The sequence below is a fragment of the Suricata suricatta genome, chromosome 14, assembly GCF_006229205.1.
Source record: "Suricata suricatta isolate VVHF042 chromosome 14, meerkat_22Aug2017_6uvM2_HiC, whole genome shotgun sequence".
Lineage (NCBI taxonomy): Eukaryota > Metazoa > Chordata > Mammalia > Carnivora > Herpestidae > Suricata > Suricata suricatta.
The window spans coordinates 72,969,355-72,995,204 of NC_043713.1; the positions used below are offsets into that span (position 1 = coordinate 72,969,355).

At 54.4% G+C, this 25,850-nt stretch overlaps 1 protein-coding gene across 17 annotated transcripts in view; it reads left to right on the forward strand.

Annotated features, from left to right (window-relative positions):
* Positions 1 to 25,850, forward strand: part of CMKLR1 (chemerin chemokine-like receptor 1) — a 49,551-nt gene that overhangs the window by 14,546 nt on the left and 9,155 nt on the right. The window contains exons 1-2 of one of the 17 annotated variants that reach the window (XM_029922116.1): positions 10,672 to 10,817; positions 14,102 to 14,189. The exons of 11 other annotated variants lie outside the window; for them this stretch is intronic. The gene's annotated coding sequence lies outside the window, so the exon portion shown is untranslated. Of the gene's footprint in view, positions 1 to 68; positions 930 to 10,193; positions 10,213 to 10,671; positions 10,822 to 14,101; positions 14,190 to 25,850 lie in introns of those variants that run through there. 5 more of the 17 variants (XM_029922117.1, XM_029922121.1, XM_029922110.1 and 2 more) reach the window with 5 other exon arrangements.

Sequence of the window (25,850 nt, forward strand, 5' to 3'; positions counted from 1 at the left end):
GCCCCCCCCCCCCCGCCCCGTGCCTGGGGGAGGCCTCCTCTCCCCAGGAGTGGCTAAGACCTCATGAAAAGCAGTGACCCTCAGTTGTCCATCACACGTGCCCTGGGCACCCAGCCCCCCTGTGCCCTGCAGGTCGAGGGCACCCCATCCATGTCAGTGAGGGGATGGACAGCAGAGACGCACACCCCACCGCAGCCTGCTCTGGGCACCGGGCCCTGGAGCGTTGCCTGAAGCCCCCTCCTTCCCTCAGGGAAAACTGAGCCTTCACTGGAGTTATTTTGAGGTTGTGTGCTTATTTTTAAAACACAGGATTATTTTGAGGGCATACGCTTTATTTAAAAAAAAAAAAAAGCATGGGAATTTTGTATTCGGCACCATAATATTCCCCTGCATTTAAAGAGAAAAACTGTGGCCCTCAGAAACCTTTGGGTTGGCTCGAGGGAGAGGACCCGCATGCGTGTGGGTTCTGGTGTCCTGTCTCTGTGGCTCATTCAGCGAAATTTGGGGTGGGAAATGCATGAATCGTCAAGTTTGAGGGGGCACTTATGGACAGTTGAGTCTTTCTCCCCCGTTTCTCCATTGCTTAAGTGAGGAAATAGGCACAGAGAGGTTAAGTGATGTGCTCAAGGTCACACAGCTGGTGAGCTGCAGAGCCTGAGTTTGAGCCCAAACAGCTTTAACCACAGCACTTGCAAAAGCGCCACTTTGGTGAGGCCTGTCGCTGCCTACCCTGTTGCGTTTGCGGCTGGACAGCTGGGGCAGTTTCCTGGACCACTGAGACCTACTTCCCTTCACGGCATCGCATGATGACAGTCACCTCCCAGAGAGAAGAGCTGCCAAGAGCCCAGATGGCGCCTGGAGCCTCAAGGACCCTTCCACTGGGGATAAGGAAGGTTTTGCACAAAGATACAGACTTCAGGCTTCCCCAGGTGGAGTCACGGACCTCCGGCCTGGGCTGGGTCTCTCTCGAGGAGGAAATAGTGTGTGCGCCTCTTGTCTGAGGCACTTGGCCAGCCTCTTTCTCCAGGTGGTTTGGCTTTTGCCGAGTGTCCAGCCCTTGGCTCCTGTACCATTGTCTGTGAGCCAACCGTGACTTGGCAAGGGCTCTGAGAACTCATTTCCAGAAGAGGAAACTGAGGCCCAAACTTGATGTCAGAGAAAGAAGCCTGGTGTCCGATCCCATGTCTCCGGCCACCCTGGCTCACGAGCTCAGGCAAAGCCTCTGCCTTCAGTCTTCTCTGCTGGGCCAGACGGCGCCTTCCAAGTTCATGGTCGCCTGGAAGAGCCACATGCTCATGGCTCAGAGAGGGAAAGAGATTTGTGTAGGTTCTGGGAAAATTGGGAGCAGAGTGCGGCTGGAAGCCACGTCTCCCACCTCCCCAGCACCTCGTTCATTCCTGTTTCTCTCAGGGGGCAGCATTCAACCGCCAGGGTTTGGGTGGTAACACAGATCTGCTCTTTGGGCCTCAGTTTCCCCTGACGTCAAACAGGATGGACAACCTCAGCCCTGCAGCCTGCATGCAGTCAAGTTTTTATCAAACAGAGAGAGAGAGAGAGAGAGAGAGAATGCAGACAACACAACAAGTTTTTTCAGAAAGTAAGATGTTTTCAGTCAAGGAAGAGGAGTCCTTGTCCCACAGATTTTTCCGGCATTAAATACGGTTTCTTTCCCAAAATGGCGGGGGCAGTAAAGGACAAGTTTAATTTTGCAATACCCTTACTTGGCAAACACCGAAAGGTGGAACTCTAGGGCAGTCTCACCATGGTTTGGGAAATGTAACTGGTTCGTGAAACCCCAGAGTTTGGAGTTTGAACTAACGGGGTCTCTTGGGCTCCTTTGAGCTCAGGGAGAAGCCAGATAGGGATAGGAGTGGCTGGGGTCACATGACCGGAAAGAACGGAGAAACTGGTCCCTAGGCATGGACGTGAGGGTTCCAGCAGTTAGAGCCAGAGCCAGACCACAGAGCAGGGAATGTACCTGGCACATGGTAGTTGCCCATATTTGGGCAACAGGGTGAAATGATTTCCATGTGAGTGTTCAGCACAGGACTCAGAGTCAGGGCAGCGGGTGGAGAGAGAGAGGGCTGGGTTCTGAGTTGGAGATCTGTCTTAGATCGGGTTTCCCCAGAGCAGAGCCTGAGGCAAGGATTTGGGTGAATGTGCGGTTTTGAGGGTGTGCTGTCAGGCAGGGTTTGGATCAGGGAGAGGTGAGTGAGGCAGGGTCATGCAAGGTTAGAGTTGAATTCCATCTTTATTTTAAAATTTTGGTATTTTGCTCATCATGTATTTTATGCTTTAGTTTCATTTTTTAAAAGTTTAAGAGAGAGAGAGAGAGAGAGAGTGAGAGAGTGCACACGTGCATGTGAGCAGGGGAGGGGCAGAGAGAGAGGAAGAGAGGGGAACAGAAAGTCCAAAGCAGGCTCTGCAATGTTGGCACAGAGCCTGATGCAGGGATCAGTCCCACAAACCGTGAGATCATGATCTGAGCAGAAATGCTTAAACAACTGAGCCACCGCCACCCCTAGTTTCACTTTTTAAAAATATGGAATGAAAATATTATTTATTTTGATGAGTAAAATTTTTGGCACACTCTTAAATTGACATTCAAGGACGGAGTGGGGCAGGAGCTCAGCAAGGGTGTGGTCTCAGGGGGAGCCTGTCCTTAGCTGGACCCCATGGGGAGCCCAAAGGTAGCCCCTGTCAGCTGGAGAGAGGCAGCGCCTGCTTAGCTGAGGGCAATTCTCAGGAAAAGGGGCCAGCCGTGAGCTGTGAGCAACTAGTCTTCTCTGCAGCAGTGGGGTGGGCACCCTCAGCTAGCAAAGGGGACCTGAGCTGGGCACCAACACCCACCACAATACTCTCTTTTTCTTTGAGAGAGGCCAGCCAAAAATTTGAATCAATTTTTAAGTGCTTTTGGCTGTTGGACTGTTTCTTTGGCTCTGACTGTGCTGACACCTTCAGGGCCCAGCTTCTCGCCCAGGTATAGAGGGGATGAATGCGGGGCACCTGCGGGGCTCAGTGGGTTAAGCATCTGACTGATTTCTGCTCAGGTCCTGATCCCAGGGTCATGGGATGGAACCCTTTGTTGTGTTCAGTGGTGAGTGTGGAGCCTGCTTAAGATTCTCTCTCGAGCATGCTCTCTCCCTCTCTCCCTCTGCCTCTGCCCCACTCACACATGATCTCTCTCTCTAAAATAAATAATAATAAAGAACAGATGAATGAATGAATGAATGAATGCTTTTCAGCAGGGAGGGTGTCCGGGTTGGGGGAGGGGAAGGTAGGTGGAGCTAGTGTCGATAGGGGCGTGGCCTGAGGAATGAGCTCCTTTCCTTGGAGGGTGGGAGCAGGTGGGAGGGAAGCCGGAGTGGGTTGAGCGTCTGTGATTCTGGCCGAGGAAGGAAAAGCAGTGGGAGGGTGAAGAAAGTAGGAAGGAGAGGGCTTGCCCCTGTTTAAACAGGCAACCGAGGGGTGGCCTGGCGCTCTGGTTTTTCCTAAACTAGGAAGCTGAAGGAGAAGGAGACCCCTGAGGCCTGGAATATTTCGTTCTTGGGTCCCTGGAGAGGGTTGGGGTTCGTGGTGAGACTCGGGAAAAAGGACCACAAACTACGTGCAACGTAAGCCCCAGCGCTAAGGAGCGGGGCGCAGGGTTTGTTCCCTGACCACGTATTCCTTCTGGGATTTTAGGTGACATCACGGCCCATATGCTCTCGCTAAAGCTCTGCCTTTGCTGCCACAGTGCCTGGGTTCACACCAGCCAAGCTTTAAACCCGAACTTAATCCGTGACATTCAACCGCCGCCATGTTGCCCGAATGTGCCAGGTTCTCCTGCTTCGGGCCTGGGCGTCCGCTGCCAACGCTCCCTTGTCCTTCAAGGACCCCTTCTCCCAGGCAGCCTTCCCTGACCTGGGAGCCGGCGGTGGTCCCTGTGCGTACTCCCAGCATGCAGGGCTTGCTGTGTTGTGATTTGCACATTATCTGCCCCCTCCTACCTGGCCTGGGGTTTCTCTATCTTTGTGTTCCCAGCTCTTTGCCCGGACCCGGCAGGTCATGTGTGCTCAGTAAGGTTTACTGAATGTATGAATGAGAAACGTCTAATCCGTCATCAGATACCTACACCTTCGTGTGAATGAAGCTCTCTGGAGTTGTTTTTTGTTGTATAATCACACTCCCTCATGGCTGCACCACATTCACGTGGGCAATACACTTTTGTGTCATATAATCATAAGAATCATAATCATATTTGATAACATACTCCTCTCGTTTAATTCTAGCGCCAACTCTACTTGGTATGTCCGATGACTGCTCCATTTTGCAGAGAGGGAAACTAATTATTGAAGCAACGTGGGTAGCACCGGGCAGAGCTGGAATTTGAACTCTGATGTTCCAGCGCCAGAGCCTGCTCCCTTCACCCCGAGACCCTGAGCGTCAGTTTGGGTTCAAGTCCTGGCTCTTCCATATCGCAGCTGTGTGACCTCGTGCAAGTTGCTTGACCCCTCTGAGCTCCCGTTGCCCCAACTGGCAGATGGGAGGGGTAACCAGGGCTGTTGGGAGGCTGGAACGGAGTGAAGGATGGCAAGGCGCCTGCGGGCTGACGGTGATGGTCCCCACCCTGCGGGGGCTCTCGGAAACCTGCACCAGTGGAGACATTGCCAGGGTTGTTGTCAGAAGGGTGAGAAAGCAAGGAGGGAGACAAAGGCCCCTCTGTGAGCCGCCTGGGGCCCTTCCTCTGGGAGGCGAGTTGGGGAGAAGTGAGGGCTCCATGGAGAGAGAGGAGGACCCGCCTGGGGTGGGGGGTGCCATGTTCCTGCCAGGATTTGTTTTTCATGAGCAGTGGACGGAAAATCACTTTGGATTCTTTCCTGAGGGGACAGGAAGGCTAGGGCCAGTCTACAGAGGGGAGAGGTTTCTCTACAGGCCAGAAATGTGATCCCTGCTTTATTTTACAACAGAGTAAAAGCAGAAAACAACCTAAGTTGGTGGTGGCTTGGGGCTGCTCATGGCTGCCCAGTCAGTTCCGGAACTGACTCTTCGAGAGCTCAGGCTCCAGCCGCCGGGAGTGGGGACGCACCAGCAGCCTGCCGGCTTGCCCATCGCCACCCTGTTCTTCCACGGGCTTCTTTTCCGGGAAGCCAGATCCACCCTTTGGGGCTAGCAGGGGGCCCTGGGCACAGATCTGTCTCCCTCACACTGTAAATAGTGCCATGTGTCTGCGGAATATTCCCGATCCCTGATCCCCACAACGGCCCTGTGGATGATTACTCTCTCCCTCCGATAAATGTGGAAATGGAGGACCAGAAGTTGGAACAGCTGGACCGTTAGGAGAAAAACCAAGATTTCCTGACTTCCTGTGATACCTCACACCACAGACATGGCCTGGGCTCTCTGGGACTAACAGTCTAAGAGGCTTTGAAGCAGTTTCTTGATGAACTAAAACAGCATAGCCAGTGCAAAGGGAGGACTGAAAACTTGTTTGCTCATCATCATAAAAGCCAAGGGCTTTTGTGGGGTGCCTGGGTGGCTCTGCCAGTTGGGTGTCTGACCGGATCAGGTCATGATCTCACTTGTGGGTTCGAGCCCCGCGTTGGGCTCCATGCTGACAGCTCAGAGCCTGGAGCCTGCTTTGGATTCTGTGTCTCCCTCTCTCTCTGCCCCTCCCCACTTGTGTTCTGCCTCTTTCTTTCTCTCTCTCTCAAAAATAAATAAACTTAAAATTTTTTTTTAAAAAATAGACAAGGGCTTGAGAGTTGCAGACATTATGAAGAATAGGTAGCAAATGATACACACACACCAATTGATTGTAATATTATATAACACATATAGAATAATGAAGTGTATGAGTAAAGGGACTGGAAACAAGTTAAGTGCTCAAATCCAGGAGACTGGGTCAGTAAATGATGGCAAATCCAATAATGGAATAGTATGCAGCCATCAAAAAGGACAGATAATTTTTTTTTTTACATACTCATGTGAGATGGTCTCCAAGATGTGTTGTTAGGATACACAAATCACAAAAATAGTGTGTGTAGGATATGCTATTTGCCTTTCATGCAAAATGGGAGAGAAATTAGAATACACATTTGCTTAAAGAAAGCAGAAAGCGGCCCGAGAAACAAATAAAAACTGATAGGTACGGGGGGACTGGGTGCGTGGTGGCGGGGTAGGAATGAGGATTTGCCTTTTTTTTTTTTAAGATATTATTTTTAAGTAATCTCTGTACCTGACATGGAGCTCAAACTCACGACCCCGAATTCAAGAGTCACATGCTCCACTGACTGAGCCAGCCAGGTGCCCTGGATTTGCTTCCAGCTTCTAAATAATTTTAGATGGTTTTGAACATCACCAATTAGATGGAGTGATGTTGCTTAGTTGAAAAAAATCACGTGCAGATGCCCATTAGGCTAATAATAATAATTATGAAGTATTATTTAAACCTTAATGCCCGTGATCTTTACCACGTGAACACATCTAGGGTTTTAAACCTAGCTTTACCTGACCCCAGCTTCCTTAGTGTCACAGGGAGAGAGTTCCTTCTGGCCTACTTTGCACCTAGCCTGAGAGGGTCCTAATTGTGTTTTATGCAAGGCTCACCCTTCCCTGTAGCATCCAGCTCATTCTGGACGGTAGGATGTGTGGACACGGGTGGTCAAGCCAGTAGACTTGCTTATCTCTTTCCAAGAGAACCCTTGAACCCTTGGTGAAATGTTTGTAGGAAAAAAAATCTGTCCCTGTGGGCTCTCCTTGACCCTAATATCCAAGGTCCAGAGAGACCTTCTGGAGAACATAACTGAACAGCCATTTGCTCACTGGAGAAAGGAACCCGATAGGGCTCTTAGCCAGTCTTTTCTGTGCCAGGACCTCCCCAAACATGGCGTCCAGCCCCACCAAACTGCCTCTGTGTTAAATAATAGTCGCTGGTTCCTGTTAAAACTAACCAAAGACCTTGAGGAGCTCCGTTGCATAGTCTGATCAGCACGTGTTCACCGAGCGGCTCCGCCTCCCATCCCGGAGCCCAGGCCCCTCACATGGCTGCGGGCTCACACCTTGCTCCGTAGCTCTCTGGTCTTTGGGAAGTTTGGAAATACCCCAAGGCCACCTTTATTCTACTCTTAAACATGTACCCAAACACACCAGAAAACGCCTGTGTGTCATCTCCTCTCCAGGCTGTGGACCACCCCCTGGAAGGATGGCTATTCGTGGGGCCCCTCCTTGGCCCACTCTGAGGCGGGTCTGTTAGCCCTTCGTGGACTTTCTCAGGAGTCAGGCAGAAAGGTTGCTTTCAACCTTTTCCCCTCCGTCTGTCTGACTCTGAATCTCTGTATATTTCTTCCCTGCCTTCACAGCTTAGCGGCTTCTGTTACTTCTCCATCAGTCTCTGTCTCCCCTCTCCGCTTCTCCCTGCTCCCCCGTGTCCTCTTCCCTCCCTCTGTGTCCTCTTCCCCCTGGGTTTTCTGGCCCACCCTCCCCTCTCCGCAACTTCTTGGGTGTCCCCTGCGATGTCATCCTCTGCTCCCTCCTCCCCACCAGGATCACCCGCCCCACCAAACCCATGCCCTGCTGGGCCTGCAGCAGAGAAGACTCTTCACCCAAATCTCCCTGGGCCGAGCGTGGAGGGGCCGGTCAGCCACACAGGGCTCAGCAGGGCCTGTGCTCCGTTTAATGCTCTGCAGTTGCTGGTCTTGAAATTTATAGTACTTTCTTTTACTTTGTTTAATGTTTATTTTTGAGAGAGAGAGAGAGAGAGAGAGAGAGAGAGAGCGAGCAGGGGAGGGGAAGAGAGAGAGAGAGAGAGAGAGAGAGGGAGACACAGGACCCGAAGTAGGCTCCAGGCTCTGAGCCATTAGCACAGAGCCCAATGCGGGGCTTGAACCCACGAGCTGTAAGATCATGCCCTGAGCTGAAGCTGGATGCTCAACCAACTGAGCCACCCAGATGCCCCATTCTTTCTGAATAAGGCGCCCACGTGTTCACTTTGCACAGGACCCCACAAGGTATCCGGCCTGTTCTGCTGCCGATTGTGAGCTTCCTGGAAGGTCCAGTTTCTGGCCACCCTGCTGCTTCTCATCTGCTCACTAGTAACACCTGCACGTGCCTCCAGCTTCTAAGGTGCCCCCACCAGGCAGGGGTCCTGGACTCCCATTTTGCAGATGAGAATAGCCATCTGTGCAGAGCCAACGGGTACCTAAATCCCAGAAAATTCCAGATACGGGTGCCTGGCATGTGCCCTTTTAAAGAGAAGCCACGGCCTTTCCAAACCTCACTCTTCGTCTGCCAAATGGGGATCATGGGAATGTAATGACCCAGACAGGTTCTCAGCACAGGGCCCAGCACACAGCGGCGGGCAAGGTCAGCACCCAGGAGCCTCTGGCTTCCCTCCCTGTGTGGCAGAGGAGGGGGCCGTTTGTGAGTAAGAAAACCATATGATTTACTGTCCAACCTGGGGCACTTTGGAAGGCGGAAGGGGCATGTTGAGATCAGACGCACAGGCCGAGATGTAGGGTCACCAAGTAGGGGTCGGGTCGTGCGTGTCTTTAGCAACGTCCAGAACGTGGTGACAGGCGAGCAAGCTTCGGAGAGTCAGCATCCCCGCACCCTGGGCTGGCCTCCCGCTGGTAGAGAGCACGCCTGGGCTCTAGACTTTGCTGCCGAGAATCGTGTCCCGCTTGCTCTGGCTACTGATCCCAGGATGTCCGTTCGGGCAAACCGGGTCAGGAAGAATGCCTGGAAGGCTGCACAGTTCAGGCCCCCTCCCAAACATTCTAGAAATAAATGTCTTCAGATGAAGTCAGCAATACGTCAACCTTAATGTCTAGTCACTGCTTCCCGGGCCCGGCTGGGAAAAGTGGCTCTTACCAAACTGCACTCTGGCACCGGGCCACCAGTTTGGAGGGAGGGAGGGAGGGTGCTGTATTTAGGTGGCAAGCATTTGATGGAGGCCCGGCCTAAAACACGCCAACCTCGAGGCTGTGTCCGTGTAGACACCGGTCACCACACTGCACCTTGTCTCTTGTGCACAGACCACTGGAGAGAGTCCTTCTGCTCCCTGGCCCCAGGAAGGCTCCCCATTTCCCCAGAGTGGGTGTGTTTTTAGCCGGGGCCACGTGACTGCTGGAGTTGGCTTCTCTTTCTGAGATTAGGAGTCTGGGAGTCCACCGTGTGGCCCACCCAAGCTACGTATTTAGGACATTACTTATCGTCTGCATTTTTCTCCTCAGCCCTGGCTCCACTTTCTCTCTCCACCCACGTTCCCTTTCTCCTTTCGCTCTCACTTTTAATTTATGTTCCCCTGTACACTCTTTTCTCCCCCTCCCTCCTTTCTGGACCACGCCAACATGTAAGCAAGCCAACAGACAAACCTGTAAGCAAACGCATCCGGAAGCACTTCCCCTTCTGCTTGGAGAGAGAAGGGTCCCAGCTGGTGGGGGCCAGAAGGCAAGAGGGGAAGAACGGTGCAGAGGAAGTCCTGGCCAACGTTAGAGTGAGGAAGTGGCCCTTGTCCGGGGCGGGAGGTGGCCAGCTTGTCCTGTGTGACTCCAGGGAGCTGAACCAGGCTCCAAGGGACTATGTCAGGTTGCTTCGAGTTCAGTTTAGTCAGAAAAGGAAGACCTTTCTAATGACTCCATGGGTTTTTCTCGAAGTTCTGCCGGTGGAAGTAGGGAGGAGAAAGAGGAGAGATCTGTTCTGGAAAATGGCAGGACCCAGGGAGAGTTTATTTCTGATTCTTTTATTCCTAAGTATTGACGGGAGGGCCCAGGGGATGCCCGTGGGAAGGTACCAGGCACGGGCTCCCCCCATTCCAAGGCAAGGCGACTTGGCGAAGAGAAGCCGTTCACGGTGCCCGAGTGATGCTCTCTTCTGCCCGTCTCTCCCCCCTGCCCTGCCCCACGAGATAAGCTCTGCCAGACACCAGTCTTCACACACTTGGCAGTCTGTGGCATCCCCACACCTAGCCCAGTGCCTGGCACACCACCGACCTTTGTCACGTTCAGGCAAAGACCACGGCTCTTGGTGACGGGGCCGGAATTCAAACTCAATATTCTCGGACTCCAGAAATAGCTCTCTGTAAACATAACAGCCCAGGGGCGCATTGGTCAGAGTCAGGATCCTTACCTACGCAGGCTGACCAACTGCGGATGTTCTGGAAGTCCTGCCTCACAGGATACCCCCAACCTGGATGACTGGTCTCCCATAACCCCCTGCACTTGGGATCCCAAGGTGGGTCTTTACATGGAGCCAGCTTGCAGACGGGACATTGTTCCCTGGGTGATGGGCGAGCGTGGCCGGGCGTCAGCATCTGGTTCTGTGTCTGCCGGCTGAGGCTTAAGCCCTCGGCAGCCCTGAGTGACTTTCTCTTTCCTATAACGTGAGGGTTGCAGCCCCCTCGAGCCTAAAGCCTCTCCAGCAATGGCTCTTAAGGTTCTGGAATTTCCTCTGGGCTTCAACCAGCTGTTTTTTCCGTTGAGGGTGGAGGGGCGGTTTTCCCAGCAGGACCCTTCCGTAGGGCAAGGCTTGGGCCTTGCTTTGGGAGAGGCGACTGCGCAGCGACGGGGCCGAGGAGGAGGGCAGCCCGTTCTTCCTCCCCCCACGCCTGGGAACAGGGTGGGGTCTCCTACTCCACCATCCTGGTTGCTGGCAGCAGCACTCAGCCCTTTTGTCAGCTGCCTGGGCTGGAGCCAGAGGGTTTCGAGGGGCCCCCGGGGCCCCAGTGCCTGGGACCGGCAGCCTGGCAGGGTGCAGCTGGGCAGCTCAGGGCTCCGGGACCTCCCCTGGGTCCCCCTGCCTGCCTAAGAGCCCAGTGAGTGACAACTGTGCTGTCCATGGTGGGTGAGTCAGGTCACTGGGGGCTCTTGGAGGTGGGGTGGTGGATGTGTGGGACGTGGGCACAGGTGGGGTCAGCAGGCATAAGAACGCGGGGCTCTGTGCCCAGAGGGACCTCCAGCAGGCAAGGCACAGTGACTGAAGAACGTGGCTATTGTGTCAGAGCAGCCCAAGTTCAAATTCCACCTTGCCCCTTCCTAGCTGTGGGGCTCTTGAGCTAGTGGTCTTGCTTCTTTGAGCCTCAGTTTCCACTCCTGCAAAATGGGAATGAAAAAACATGCCTTGTTGACGGTTTGTTCTGCCGGAGGCCAGCTCCAGCAGGTCCAGGGTCCCCTGAAGGATGGATGGTGTTGGTGAGAGAGTGAGAGAGTCTCACAGGCAGGCATCTCTGCCCTTCTGCCAGGCGTCTTTGCTCTCTCTGTCTGATTCTCTAGGTTTATGTATGGTAAAAGGTACAAGGAACAGAAAGAGCAGTAAATAATTTCTCATAGATAATTTTTACAATTTTCTAGGACATGGGTTCTGCGGAAGTTACAATTCTAGTAGTAATGATTGTCATAAAAAACTTAGCTACAGGCCCTGATGCTATTATATGGGAAGCGCAGGTGTGTTTGTTTGTTTGTTTGTTTGTTTACAAAACCTCAGGTCTAGCCTTAAGGAAGCAACCTTGAACAAGAGGCAAACAGCATTGTTTAGTAAAGGTCAGTTTTTTTATGAGTAAGGGTCATTAGGCTGTTTATAGCTCTGAGAGAAAGGTCCCAGAAAAACAGGATTCTCAGGAGACATAATGCCTACTCTCATAGTCCCAAAGATGATTGATACATTTTATTGCAATGGTAACTTTTACAAAGGCTCCAGGCCCTGAAGGTAGTCAGTTATTAGTTAATTGCTTAGGGGAAAATTATATGTTGCATTAGGGTGTATCTAGTTTACTCATCCTTTCCCTGACCAGGTGCAATCACACTTCAGGGACAGGGCAGGGGGACAGGCCGCTCCTGACACTAATCAGCAAAGCGTTCTGAGGTTTGGTGCCCAAGCAGAAATGAAAATTTCAAGAGGGTAGATTCTGGGAGCTGTCTGGGGGCAAGAGACCGTGGAAACTTGCTGTACCCTCACCAGGAATTTTCACTCTACTGGTGAGTTCAGATAGCTCCCAACATTGTTCTAAGTAGAGGCTGGCATCTGAGAAGTAGGGGTTAATGTCATCACCCCAACCTCTCAGTTTCTGTCCCTCTCTGCTGAGGGCGGAATCCTGAGACCAGGAGACAGGTGATGACTTCTGAGTCACCACGGAGAAACTTGCTAGTGAAATGGGAGGACAGGAAAGGATGCTGCTTGAGGATCACAGCCCTGCGTGGAAGAGCTGTCGGTCCCCTGGGGTGCCTGAATGCACTGTGATGGGACAGAGGGACATTCTCACCAGCCTTGTGCGTTGCCATTGGGAACCAAGCTCCGGGCGTGGCCGCTGTTCCTGACCTTGTTCCTTTCAGAGCACAGCGTCTGTTATGGGGACAATAATCCCCTCTCCTCTGGGGGCCTTGTCCAGATATGAGGAGACAAGGAAGGCCAAGCCCAGCCGGACGCCTGGCAGTCCCAGCACGAGTGCCTTCCTCTTCCTTGTTGTCACTGCTCGCTGCCCTGCCTGGATTCATACCATGTGCTCAGTGAGGCTGGGAGGAGACCAGGGAACAGCACAGGGGCACCCTGGGCAGAGGGGATCTGCAAGAGTAAGGGCCCAGAGGTCTTGGACTCCATGCCAGGGGGCACTGGGCTCCTGGAGCACAAGGGAGCAGATTGGTCTGGAAGGACTTGGGCTCTGAAGTCCCCCCTGCCACAGCCCCCAGTAGCCCCAGGACCTGCAGCCCTTTCCTAGGTCAGCCCCCTTGGTTGCTGACATCACCCAGGCTGGCCAAGGGGAACGGATATGACTGGTCACACCCTGGGCCCTCTCTTCCTCTCTCCGGGCTGTTCTCCACTGGCTCTCCAGTTCTGTGCTGCCTTAATCCCTCGGAGCTCTATAATGTCAGTGTCACACACACACATCACTCCCTGCGGACAGAGCCACCTCTCGCTATGTCCCACCTCCACGCCTTTGCTCCTGTTGTCCCCCAACCCCTCTGAGATGTCCCCCTTGAGACCGCTCCCCCCTCTTCCCCTGCTCCTGCCATGCCCCGTACAGATGTCTGCCACAGCCCCCAAGGGGCGAACACCCCGTTCAAACCCACTTCTGCAGCATCCTGGCTGGGCAGCTTGCGGCAGTTTACTTAACCTGGCCAAGCTTCTCTTTCTTTCTCCATAAATGGGGCGAATAATAGTTCTAACCCCGAGACTGATGTGGAGACCGAGTCGGTTAAATGCCACACACGTAATAAGCTCAGAAATCCATGTCATGGATTTCATGGAGCATCCGCCGTGGTGTCCTGTACGCTGTTGAAGGGGCCGGGGATGCAGCGGCGAGCACGCAGACCCGAGCCTTCGCCCTCAGTAAATGTCAGCTCGGATTCATGCATCTGTTTCTGTGACTGTTCTCCCCACCGGCCTGCAAGGCGGGGAGGGTGTCCAGTTCATCTGCGCCTCAGACACCCAGCCCGGGGAGCCGGCCTTGTTTGCAAAGTGACGGAAAGTTCCCTGATGTGCTAATCCGTGGGCATTCCTGATTTTCCTGGAGGGTTTATTGCCCCTGAGGGAGCCCCTTCCTGGGACAAGGGACATTGTGGGGTAAGGCAAACGAGTCTGCGAGGCCCTCAGTCTTTGTCAAGCTGCTGCCCCTTTGAGGGGGCCGGGCACTCTTGCAGGGAGGTCCCTCCTCAACTGTGGGCTCTCAGAGCTGGGACAGCCGTGATCCGTCAGTTGTAGGTGACAGACTCCCACCCCAAACTGGCTACAGCAGTGAAGGAACCAGTGGAGGGAACACCCATGTGTAGCAAGGGTTTCGATGTGGTTGGTCTTTCTCCATCTTTGAGGTCCTCCTTCTTCTGCCTTGGTCTCATTCTCTGTTCAAATCTGCCCGGTGGTGGCAAGAGTCCCCGGGAAGACTCTCATTGGCCCACTCGAGGCCCTGTGCCCAGTTCCTGAAGCAGTCATTGGTGGTCAGGGGAGCGGGATGGTCTCAATGGCCAGGCTCAGAGCAGGGTGTGGGGTCATCTCCTTCCAAGCCCTGCCGCCTGGCAGGGGAGGGAGGTGGCTTTTGACAAAGAAGCAGTGGACAGGCCACTCCCCAAATGGATGCACGAATGGGCCCTGCCTGGGAGCAAGTGGAACTCCAGAAGTTGTCCTTGGATTCCAGGGGCTGCTAATTGAAAGCTTGGGGTTTGCCGAAGGCTACCAGGAAGGGGTACTTCCGGAGACAAGCAGGCATTTCTGCTGTTGTGGGGGTGAGTGCACAATTTTGATTTATATTTGGATTTCTTTCTGGGATCATACACCAGGAATGGGGTCGGGAATGGACATTGCCAGGTCCCTACATGGTGCCCCACACTGAGCTAAGCCTTGCATGCTTTGTGATGCTGGAAGCAAGCACGGGTTTGGGAAGGAAACTCCAGGGAGGTAGGTGAGGAGGAATAGACTGGATGCCTACCTACATCCACATCCTGGTTCTGCCACTTCCTAACTGTGCAGCCTTAGGCAGGTTGCTTGACCTCTCTGTGCCTCGACATTTTCATCTTAAAATGGGAATGATAGGGGCACCTGGGTGGTTTAGTCGGTTAAGTGTCCAACTTCAGCTCAGGTCATGATCTCACAGTTCGTGGGTTCGAGCCCTACGTCGGGCTCTGTGCTTACAGCTCGGAGCCTGGAGCCTGCTTCTGATTCAGTGTCTCCCTCTCTCTCTAATCACCCCCCGCTCATGCTATCTGTATCTCCTTCAAAAATAAATAAGCGTTTAAAAATTTTTTTAAACCAGAATGATAATACCCACTGTATTGTCCCTGTTTAGATGAATAAGCTAGATTAGACTATATTAGCTAATTAGCTAAAATATTTAGGACAATGCCTTGTACATTGTAAACTTCCAATAAATGTTAGTCATGGTTTTAACCTGTCTTGGCTGCTATAACAAAAATAGCGATTGATTTCTCAAGGTTCTGGAAGCTCGGAAATCCAAGGTCTGGGTGCAGGCAGATGTGGTGGCTGGGAAGGGCCTGTTTCTGGTTCACATCTCCCTCTGTGTCCCCAGATGGTGGAGCTGGGGATCTCTCTGTGGGGTCTCTTCTCAAAGCCTGTTCATGGGGCTCCATCCTCGTGACCTAATTGCTTCCCAAAGGCCCCACTTTCTAATACCCTCATGTTAGGGATGAGCTTTCCATTTGTGAATTTGGGGGGATGCAGACCTTCACTTTATAGCAGGTCATTATCATCCTTATGACTTTCAGTGCAGGTACCTGGGGAGGGGGAGGAGGAAGTGGGATTCTAACGGTAGAAGTCAAGGCATGGCAGCAGGGTTTAGCAGGCCTCATTTTGGGGAGTGGAGGATGCCTTTCTGGAATCCTAAGTTCAGAACTCCCAGATGCTGCTCTTCAGCTTGCATTCATGCTCATCGCCTCGGGGGAGGGGGGATCTTCAGACCTGCTCCACACACCTGTCCCAGGAGGGGCATCTTCTATAAGCAGCTCATTCTGGCTGCCCCTTGGCATTGGCTTTCTCTCTCTGCCCCCTGCCCAACACCCCCATGTCAAAAGGCCCCAGGTCAGTAAGACCGCGAGATGAGGAATCAGCCTTGTCACGGTGACCAGTTTTCATCTATGGCTTCGGGGCCTCTGGGGTGCAGAAGATGGGTCTCGGCGCCCAGGACTGGGCAGCAGGGGCCTTTCTCCATGATCTGGCTTCTCCTGTGACACCTCGTCTGGGTGTCTGTGGTCCCCACTCATCAGCTCATCTAAGACCTTTCTTAGAGTATGGACAGTTGCCATGGAAACAGCTCTCGAGGCAAAACTGCCCACATGGGCTGAGGAAAAATTCCTCAAGAGAATAGGGAGATGGCCAGGCTCCTTGGCTCTCTGAGGGGACCCCAATTCCTGGAACCTCCAAGGGCTGCCACTTCTGGGTGGACCTAGAGCTGGAAGAGGGACCCTCACTCAATTTGCAGGGCCCCTTGCTGGTCTCCTGCCTCCAGTCTCCCATCTTCCAGCACGGCCCCCACATCGGCCTTATGGGTTAGAACTGGGGTCATTTCAGACTGATGGACATCCCTTGGCTCAAAACCATCCATGGCTCCCTATTGCCTCCAGGATAAAGTCGGTGCCTTACGAGGGTCTTCTCCCAGCCCGGTCTCCTGCCATCCCACACACACTTATCAGGCTTGATCAAGCCTCTGTGCCTTCGCACACGAGGCAATGCCTCCTCCCTCCATGGCAAAGGCTTTGCACTCTCCAAGGCTCAGCCCAAATGCCACCTCCACCAAGAAGCTTCTCCTGATTTCCCTAGCCAACTTCCCTTTGCTTTGAACAGAGCCAGGGTCCCAGTGTCAGTTGCCAAATGGGGCCAGGAAGGAGACACAGTGAGTAATGTGGGGACATACATCACTTCTGCAATGAGACCTGTCCTCTCCCATTTACAACTGAAAGTGAGAATGACTCGGCCCCTCTTTCTCACCAGGTCACTCTTATTTCTCTATTTCTCTACCCCAGCACGACCCAGGGCAAGCTCTGTGGTAAATTGCAGCTGACTCATTTTCACAGAGTCAAGAGAGTATAAAAGGGAGGGGTGGAGACTGCAGATAACCCCATCCTGTCTGTATTGAAGGATGACCAGTTTGCTGCAGGCCTGGACTTTCAGAGACCTCTGAGAGCGCCTACCACACCCCTGCACTCCCTTCCGCTACACGAGGGTGGAGACTGGGCTTCTAGCAGGGAGTGTGGCACCTAGAAGGTGTTCACTAGCAATTATCTGAATAGAGAGTTGAATGCACAGATCTCTGCTGCTTCCTGGACCCATCGAAGGTGCTACCTCAGGGCCTTTGCACTTGCTGTTCATCCTGCCTCCAATCAGATAGTCACGTCTCCCTCTACCTATATCCAGGTTTCTGCTTCAGAGGTCACCTTCTCAGAGAGGCCTTCTCTGGCCATTCAACCTAAAATAATGCCCCTCCCCCCATCTCTATGCCCTGTTCTTCTTTATGTTTTGTTGCACAAACTACCACCAGCGCTATCATCATTTTACTTTTCCAGTATTTACATAATGCTTCCAATGAACCAGGAGGGAGGGGCTCCTTACCATTGCTACTTTTCAGATGTGAACAAGGAAGCACGGAGAGGTGCGATGACTTGCCCAAGGTCACACAGCTGGCAGGTGGCAGAGCAGGGACTCAAACCCAGGTGGTCTGGCTCCAGAGGTCTTCGCCGTCTGTATCATGCATTTGTTGATCTGTTTGCTCCCATTCCTCCTCTGAGAATGCCAGCCTTTTAAGGCAGTGCTGTGTCTCTGTTCCCTGCCGTGTCCCCAGGACCAAGACCCAGGCCCAGAGCCTAATGGATGTTTAATAAATATTTATTGGAAGGATAGAGAAAAGTAGACCAAAGGATCAGAGAACTGGGGGAAAAGAATCCCTGGCCTTTGGAGCTTTCCATGAGCCCAACGTCAAAGCCATCTTGCCGGAAGTTTCTCAGCCTCCTGGAGGGTTTGAGTCAGCTTGTCTGGGAGAGGCCCCAGCCCACCCTCCCACCCCCTCCAATGGGGCCTCTGTTTTCTGACCTCTCCCAGGCAAAGGTGCCAAACCACACTCCTGGAGCCCCGGGGCCCACGCTGAGCACACTTCCTCCTGGGACAGGGCCACAGAACAGAACTGTCCAGGCCGGAGGCAGGAAGCCTCAGAAACAAGGTGGCCTGGAGTGAACGGGGCTGCTGGGCGGCCAGGGAGGGGCCGGGGCAGGGCTGTCCTCGGCCAGATGTGCCGGAGCCTCAGCAGCGCTGAGGACGTCAGGAGAGGCCTGGAAAGGGGCCCGATGCTGCAGCCTACTGGGGCCTCTGATGCATCCAACGTTCCCCGACTTCTGACCCTAATCCGAGAGGTTCCAGAGAGGGCCAGTGCCCTGCCAGCTTCTCCTTGGACCCTCAACTAGTAGCTCTGCTGAGGGAGCCATGGGGACCCATTTCCCAGGTCCCCCCTTTCCTATAACATTGCCAAGGAATGGTGGTTGTGACGGGCACTCTGCCCAGGGTTTCACAGGCCTGGTTTCACGGAATGCTCACAGCCCCTGGACATAGATGCCAGGGAGGAGGAGCCCAAGGCCCAGAGAGGTGAAGTAACCCGTCCCAGGTCACACAGCCTGCATGTGCTAGAGCTGGGATTACCGAACCTCATTCCAGGAAAGACCGGAAGAGAAGCTGGATTCTACCCATTGCTCACTTGGGGTTGGAGGTGGGGCCACCTCAGAAAAGATCATGAAACTTGTTTGGATTTGAGTTTTCTCTGTCAAATGGGAATAAGGGAGGACTGGCGTCGGGGGAGATCCTACGGGGGGCTGGCTCTTTTGTGAGGATCATCCCATGGGCCGTTTCTCTTCAGTGTCTCAGCCCATTGGGCGATCTCCACATTCCAGGAGCAGAAATGGAGGGTCAGAGATGCGGAGAACACAGGGTACAGCCCACAGGGCCGTCTTCTGGTCACGCTGGGCTCCTCTGGGGGGACAGTGGTGGGACAACAGCTGGGTTTCAGCTGAGGGTTTTGACCAAGTTGAAAAATGCTCTGCAGGGTCGCTCGCAGAGGATGTGGGGAGGGAGATGGGGCCGAGCTGAGGGCGGGAATGGCCGTGGCCACACTTCGCCATCCGGCCAGGGCAGCGTCTGGTCTGGGAGGAGGAGGCTCAGAGGAGCCGCTGGCTGCGGCCTGGCTCCCATCCCCTCCTCTGCCTCCAGACACATTCCAGGCTCATCTTCGAGTTCCGTTGGTTTCTGGAAGCCCAGCCCTTTGCTTTGGTTCAAAATCTGCTAAGTGGATTCAGCCCAGCTTCGTCCTCATCAGGGGATTGGGCTGCTGCTGGTTCCAGGGGATTGGGCTGCTGCTGGTTCTTCTGGCAAATCTCCATCTGATTTTTCTATACAAATGTTTGCTGAGCACTCACTGTGCACAGGCACTCAGTCAACCCACATTGTCGTTTCCTGACATACTCACGATAACTCTAGGAGGGAGTTCATAGTATCAGCCCCATTTTACAGATGGGAACACTGAGCCTTGGAAAAGAGTTTGTTCATGCTTGCTTAGCCACTGGGTAGCTTGGAGCAGGGGAATGAGCCCGAGACAACCTTGTCATAGGTAGTGTGGACCCCAGACTTGCTCAAGGGGTGAGGAAGGGGAGGTTTATAAATGGACCTTCAGCCACTAGGCCAGAAATCTTAGAACTGCAAGGGGTCCCCGATTTTCTGAAAGGAAGATTCAGTTATTGCCATTCCATAGGCAACTCAACAACAGCTCAGAGAGGTAAAGCAATTTGCTTAGGGTCACACAGTGTGGAGCTGGGCCATCCTGTCTTTTTTAGTGGCACAAGGCTGGCAATCGACAGACTCTTGGCTCATCCAACTGTGGCATTTTTCAAAGCTCAAAGGGAGCCTTCAACACCTCCTTGTTTTACAGACGGGGAAACCGAGGCCCCCCAAAGAGTCAGGGATTTATCTAAGGGCGTTTATCAAGTAAAGCCTGTAAAATATAAAGACCTCTGCCTCTCAGTGGCCATGTGACCTTGGTATGCCTCCACCTCCCTGGGCCTCTGCTTCTCCAACTCTAAAATGGACAAAACAACGAGCACCATCGCACGGAGTTTGTGTGAAGGATGTACATTAAGAGTTACTCAATAAAATACCATTATTTGGATGATGATTAACCCTGACCTTCTGGGCTCCAGAGCTCCTTACCAGGATGGCCGGCTGAGGCTCACATACCTGGCCGGGGACTCTGCTATGAGCTTCAAGGGTCTGGTGGGGCTCTCATTCATCCAAGGGAACAACAGAAGAGTGGGGAGGGAACAATGCCCCAGGGGCTGAAAACAAGGGCCCCAGAAGTAGGAGCCGGGTCCCCCGCTTCCTGGCTCTTCTCTCCCACAACGGGCTGGGGGCCGGCCGCTGGGAGAAGTCCCCTTGGCCGCCAGCTCCCAGGTGTCCCCACGCAGCGGAGGAGACGCGGCATGGGGAGCAGCATCAGATGCAGCCTGACCCTCGGGGCTGAAAGTGGGCTGTGCGGGCCCAAACTTGCGGGTGGGGTCTGGGCCAGGACGATGACTCCTCAGGGAGCGCCCGGGAGCGCCTCGTAGTCCAGGTGCCAAGCCCCTGCTGTGAGCGGGTCCCTGAGCACATGCGCTGGGCTGGCACCTGGTGGGGGGAGACGGCGACCACCGTTGGCAGCAGGCCCAGACCACATCCTGAGCAGCTCATGTCATCGCCCCCCCCAGTGTCTTCCAGACAAGCTGTGTGCATGGCTCCAGGATGGCTGGCGTGAGCAGACTCAGGGCGGACTTTAGGGGATTATGTGGGCCGGGTGCTGGGCGCCGTGGTCTAGGGGGATGTAAGCTTGGGGGAATGTTTACAGGCCACCTCTAGGGACTGGGGCCGTGTTTATGGAAGAGGCACAGGCTGTCTGCCCGGCGGCTGCGTCGCTGAGAAGACACGTAGTGTTTGTGCGTTGGACCCACTGCTGGGACCAGAGCGGCTTCTCAGCCCGCACGGAGAGACGTCCACCCAAGCACTCTTGCTGGGGCCTCACGTGGCTGGCAATGGCTGCTGGGTCTGCAGTAGAATAGTGGGGCCAGTTTTACCAGGAAGGGTCTGTACTCCACCCGGGCCCCGGAACCTGCCGCCAGGTCAAGGTCTCATCTGGGGCGGGGTCCTGCCTTGGCGCAGTCCTAGAGGAGACAGGTAAGGAGCCGGTGCTGCCTTTTTAAAAAATTTTTTTTTTTACATTTATTTATTTTTGAGAGACTGAGCTAAAGCGGAGAAGGGGCAGAGAGAGAAGGAGACACAGAATCTGAAGCAGGCTCTAGGCTCTGAGCAAACATTCAGCACAGAGCCTGATGTGGGGCTCGAACCCACAAACTGTGAGCTCATGACCTGAGCGGAAGTCAGATGCTTAACCGACCAAGCCACCCAGGCGTCCCTGGTGCTGCTTTTAAGGAGGGCTTTTAAGCAAGAGCGTTGTGATTTGGTTTGCGTTGTGGTTTGGTTTGTGCTTTGAAGAGTTCTCCGTGGCTGCCAGGTGGAAAATGAAATCCAAGTTGAAACGAGAGGCTGGTTAGGGACCTGTCACCCACATCCAGGTGGGCAGAAGTGGTGGGCACGTCTGGGAGCTATTTGTGGACAAAATGGGCAGGAGCTGACAGATGTGTGGGGTGAGGGGAGCGTGGTTAGGGTCACAGCAGGAAACGGACGAGCGGTTCGAACAGGGAGACGGGACAGCCTAGGCGCGGAGGGCTCAGAAAGGGGTGGGCAGTACAAGGGGCGTGCAGCAGCCCCAGGCCAGCCCTGCACGGACACCTTGGTGCCCTGGGAGGGTGGAGGGCAGAGGAGGGATCTGCACTTGGATCCAGGTGGCATAGCTGTCAACGACTCAGTAGACTCTGCAGGGAGGGAGCCTGACCTCCCTATTGTCCTGCCCTGTCCCCCCAGTCGGGCTCTCAAAGAGCCTTGTGAGGTCATTCCTACGGGTTGCCCTGTAGGACACAGAGCTGGGGGGTGTGGATCTGGGGACAGACAGAGCATACCGGGGAGGAAGGAGTGGCGTTCTAATGGGGAGGTGGGGGGATCAGGCAGTAGGGTGGATTTTTGGGGTGTCCTCTGCTCCTGCTGTTGGAGATGGGCCTCTGGTCTCTGAGCAAGTGGGTCATCCGGGTGCAGGGTTATGGCTCCTGACCTTTGCCCACACCTCTGAGTCCTGAGCTCAAACATGGCCCCGTCCAAACCAAAAGAAAATGGGACAGGCTGTTAGGCGGCCAGAACTTTCTAGCTTCACCGCAGTGACTCAGCGTGAGCTTCCAAGTGTGGGTGTGGGACCAGGGAGGAGATTCTCTCCCGACTCTGAGCTAATTCTGTCCCAGGGCCGGCTGCCAGCCTGCAGCGGGAGTATCTGTGGCGCGGTGTGGTTTCGAGGTTCCTGAGTCCTTCGAGCCGCGGATTATAACCCCTAAGGTGTCGCTTAGAGCCGTTTGCCCTGCATCTCTGCCCTGAGGGTTGGGGGACAGCCAGGGACTCTGGCAGCAGAGACCCCAGAACCTGCAGGGGCCCCTTGGGACAGGAGGAGATGTGGATGGACCGAGGAGGGACATTCGTGAAGGAAGCGTGGCCGAGGCCATGATCTTAGACAACTAGAAATAGCAAAGATTTGGGGGTCAGAGAGTCCTTGGCTCAAATCCTAGGGTCTGTGTAAGCCCAGCTTGGCCGCTTGACCTCTCTGATTGAGCCCTCCATTTACAAATCTGTATAGGGAAGGAAAATACAGAGGGGTGAGCCATAAAGGGGGTGACATGCCAGGCCCTGAGGACACAGCACACACATGACAGACGGAGCCCCTCTCCTCTGCGGCTTAGGGAGGGTCACTTGCTCTGTCTGGACCTCAGTTTCCCCAGCCATAAAATGGAATGCCCCCTGGGGGAGAGCTTGGAGAGGGCCAGAGGGGAGGCATCTGCCCATCTAGACTGTGGGAGCAGACCGTGGGGGAGGGGAGGACAACAGCCAGGTCAGACACAAAAGAAAGAGCTTCCGGTTTCCCCACTGGGCTCCCACACCCGCGGGCCCTGCTACACGCATGGATGGAGAGACAGGCTGAGGAAGAAGCCAGCAGGGAGTCCCTGACAGACAGACAGACTGAAGGGGAGCTGAGTCCTTTGCAGACTGAGGGCCCTCCTTTAGCAAAAGGGCACAGACAGAGACCCAGACAGGAACCAAAGGCACACAGCTGCTGCCCAGATGCCCCTCAGCCCTGCTGTCTCCTGAGCCCACAGGGACACAGGCCAGTGGAGAGCAGCTGGAGAAGGTGGGGCCTCGGACTCATACAGACCAGATTCAAATCCCTGCACTGCCACTAACCAGATGTGTGACTTGAGCAAGCAAGTCCGCCCCCGCCCCCCTCTGGCCTCAGATGTCCCCTTGATTAAGCAGGACTGAGGACAGCCCCCTTGCAGAGTTGGGCCATAGTGGGTGTGGGGGGGAGGCCTGGGCGGAGGGAGAAGATTCAGATGGTGCATCCCAGCCTCCCAGCCAGGGCCAGGGAGCAACAGACTCCACACATCCTTGCAGGACGGATGAATGAATGAGCTCCCATCTCCCAGAGACTGCGCACAGCACCGGGGGTCATGACACATTCCCATTCGGGCCATCGACCAGAGACAGGGGGGCCCCACAGAAAAATCACAGGGAACCCGGGACCTCGGCTTGCCCCACCTGCAAAATGCATACCATGAACCCTGCCAGATAGATCTCGTGGTCCCACGGGAGCAAAGACCAGAGAGTTCCAGAATGTTCTGAGGAGGTAAGGTGGTAGACAAGGAAAGAGAGTGGGTTTGGCAATTCTGGCTCTGAGTTTGAATTCCACCATGGCACCCACCTGCCTGTGCTTCCTCCTCCATCCATTTGACCTACTTTGCTGACCTGAGTTATCTGTGTGACCTTGAGCCCATTACTTACCCTCTCTGGGCCTCAGTTTCCTCATCTTTAATAGTGCTTAGAACAGTGGCTAGCATGTAGTGAGGACTATTAACATGTCTGTTTAATAAAAACCAAGCAAATCACATCCACCTGAGGTTTTTGCTCTCGATGGCAGGAGAAACCAAATGTGAACTTGAGCCCCAACCTGTCCTGGGCCTGGGGCTGGGCTTGCCAGGGAGGTCCGACGCCTTGGGTGCCACAGAGCCAGATTAAACGGGGCCAGTGCTCATCCAAGTTCATTCCCAGACTGAGACCAGGCTTCAGGGTGGGGCACCAAAGGCCCCTGGGTGGGGCCAAGGCCACAGTACGAGTGTGGCCTCATCAGGAATTCAGGGATCCAGGCGTGGGCAGAACACTGCCTGACCATGAGCACCAGGCATGGATTTGGGGTGTCTGCTTGTTTGCTCTGGGTTTTTCTTGACCTTAGGAGAGGAAAGAGGGCTGACAGAATGAATGACCCCCTCCATCTATTTCCATTTGCTTCCCGGCCCCACAAATCCCCGCACTTAACCTCTCTTTTTCCCTTGTGTTCATTTCCTTTTAGGCCCGTTCCCCCCCCCCCCCCCCCCCCCCCCCCCCCGCTCCTGCTGGGTCATTGTAATCCGTTCAGTGTGTATCTGGTTATTTGGTGGTGTTCTTGCAAGATGTGTGTTACCGTTTTGTGTGCCTCGCTGCTTTTGTGTGTGTGCGTGTTTTCAATGCACTCAAGTGCTGTTTCGGTTAGGTGGCTTTCAGATGCACAATGCCAATGGCGTGTGTACCCTGGGGGACCCGTCACTTCTAGCAGCTGTATTCCCTGGTTCCCTCTCCCACCTTGGACCTTCAGGGGTGTCTAGCTTCCAGCAGACACATCTGTGTGCCTCCCCAGACCCAGGGAGCCTCAACTGTTTTAGGACACACAATCCTCTCCCAGCCCCGCTTTTGTCCCTGACAGCCAGCACCTTGGCTCTTTGTTAGAGGACTGACCTCCAGGGCTGGGAGTGCCTGGAAATGCCCCTGGGCAGGGTGGAGGGACACAAATGCTCAGCCTCCTGGATCATGACCTCCATTGTTTCCTGAGCACAGGCGAGAGCCAAGGGCACCTTCTGCACCCTTGCCCAGCCTCCTTCCCTTCCTGGTCCTCTTTCTCCACTCCCTTATGGATTTTTCCCAGAACACTTCCTTAATAAATCACTTATGCAGGGATCTGCATTTGCGGTTTGCTTCTGGAGAGTGGAAGCTGAGGCATGTCCCTGCAAATGAGACGCACGAGCAGCCTGGTGCTTGGTGCCTTCCAAGCCTGGAGGGTGCCCAGGGGGGCACGGGTACCCACAGTGTGGTCTGAGAGCGATGCCCCCATCCTGCCAGCCTGAGGGGTGACGCCAGCTCTGTATTCTTGCCACAGCCCCCGCAGGCACCAAGTGTCATCCGGAGGTGGTTCTCATTTGCATGTCTTTGAGCATGAATTTGTCACGTGCCCATGCTTGGAGGTTTCCCTCCTGTAAATTACCTGTTTGTATAGTTTGAGCGTTGTTCTGTTAGGGTTGCTGTCTGTGGATTTGAAGGAAAGAGTCTCTTGTACATTGTAGCGGCAATTCCTCAATGGGTTTGGAGATTGTAAATATCTTCCTCCACCGGAGGCGGGGCACGTGCACACACGCGGGTAACCCCTCGTAAGGATAGGGCCTGGGTCCCAGTGTGGGTGCGGGCTGGGGGTAAGACTCCCCCAGGCCCAGAGGTGGCCATCTAGAGGAACCACAAATAGCTGTGGTCGATCATAACAATGATGGCAACTAGGGGCGGCATAGATTGCATTGCATCCCCCCGGATTCATATGCTGAGTGACTCTAACTCCAAACCCCCACACCTCCGAATATGACTGCATTTGGGGGGACATGGCCTTTAAGGAGGTGGTTAGGGCACAATGAGGTCATGAGGGTGCGCCCCAATCCATCACGACTGGGTCAGGACACCCACAGAGGCAGGACCACAGGGGACACAGGGAGATGGTGGCTGTGTACGAGCCAAGGAAGGGCCCTGGAGGATCCAATCCTGCTGGCGTCTGATCCTGGACTGACAGCTTCCCGAACTATGAGAGCAGCAAAGTCTGTCCTTGAAGCCGCCTGGTCCTCTGACAGCAGCGCCGGCTGACTGATAGACTAGGCATCAGGCTCCCCGTTTCCAAAGCCTCAGGGGAGGAAGACACCTCCCCCCTTGCAGTTGTCTGTGACAACACTTCTAATGGGCTTGGCATCCGCCACATGTAAGTGTCCAGTAAATCACGGTGCCAGCAGTTACTGCCATACGGGTTTACTGAGCACTTACTGTGTGCTGGGCAGGGAGCTGGGGACTGGTGAAGAAGGAGGGTCTGTTATCCAGCAGGCTTCTGGGGGGTGCTAGGAGCAGGCAGCCGGTGGGACAGGGTCAGCCTCAGA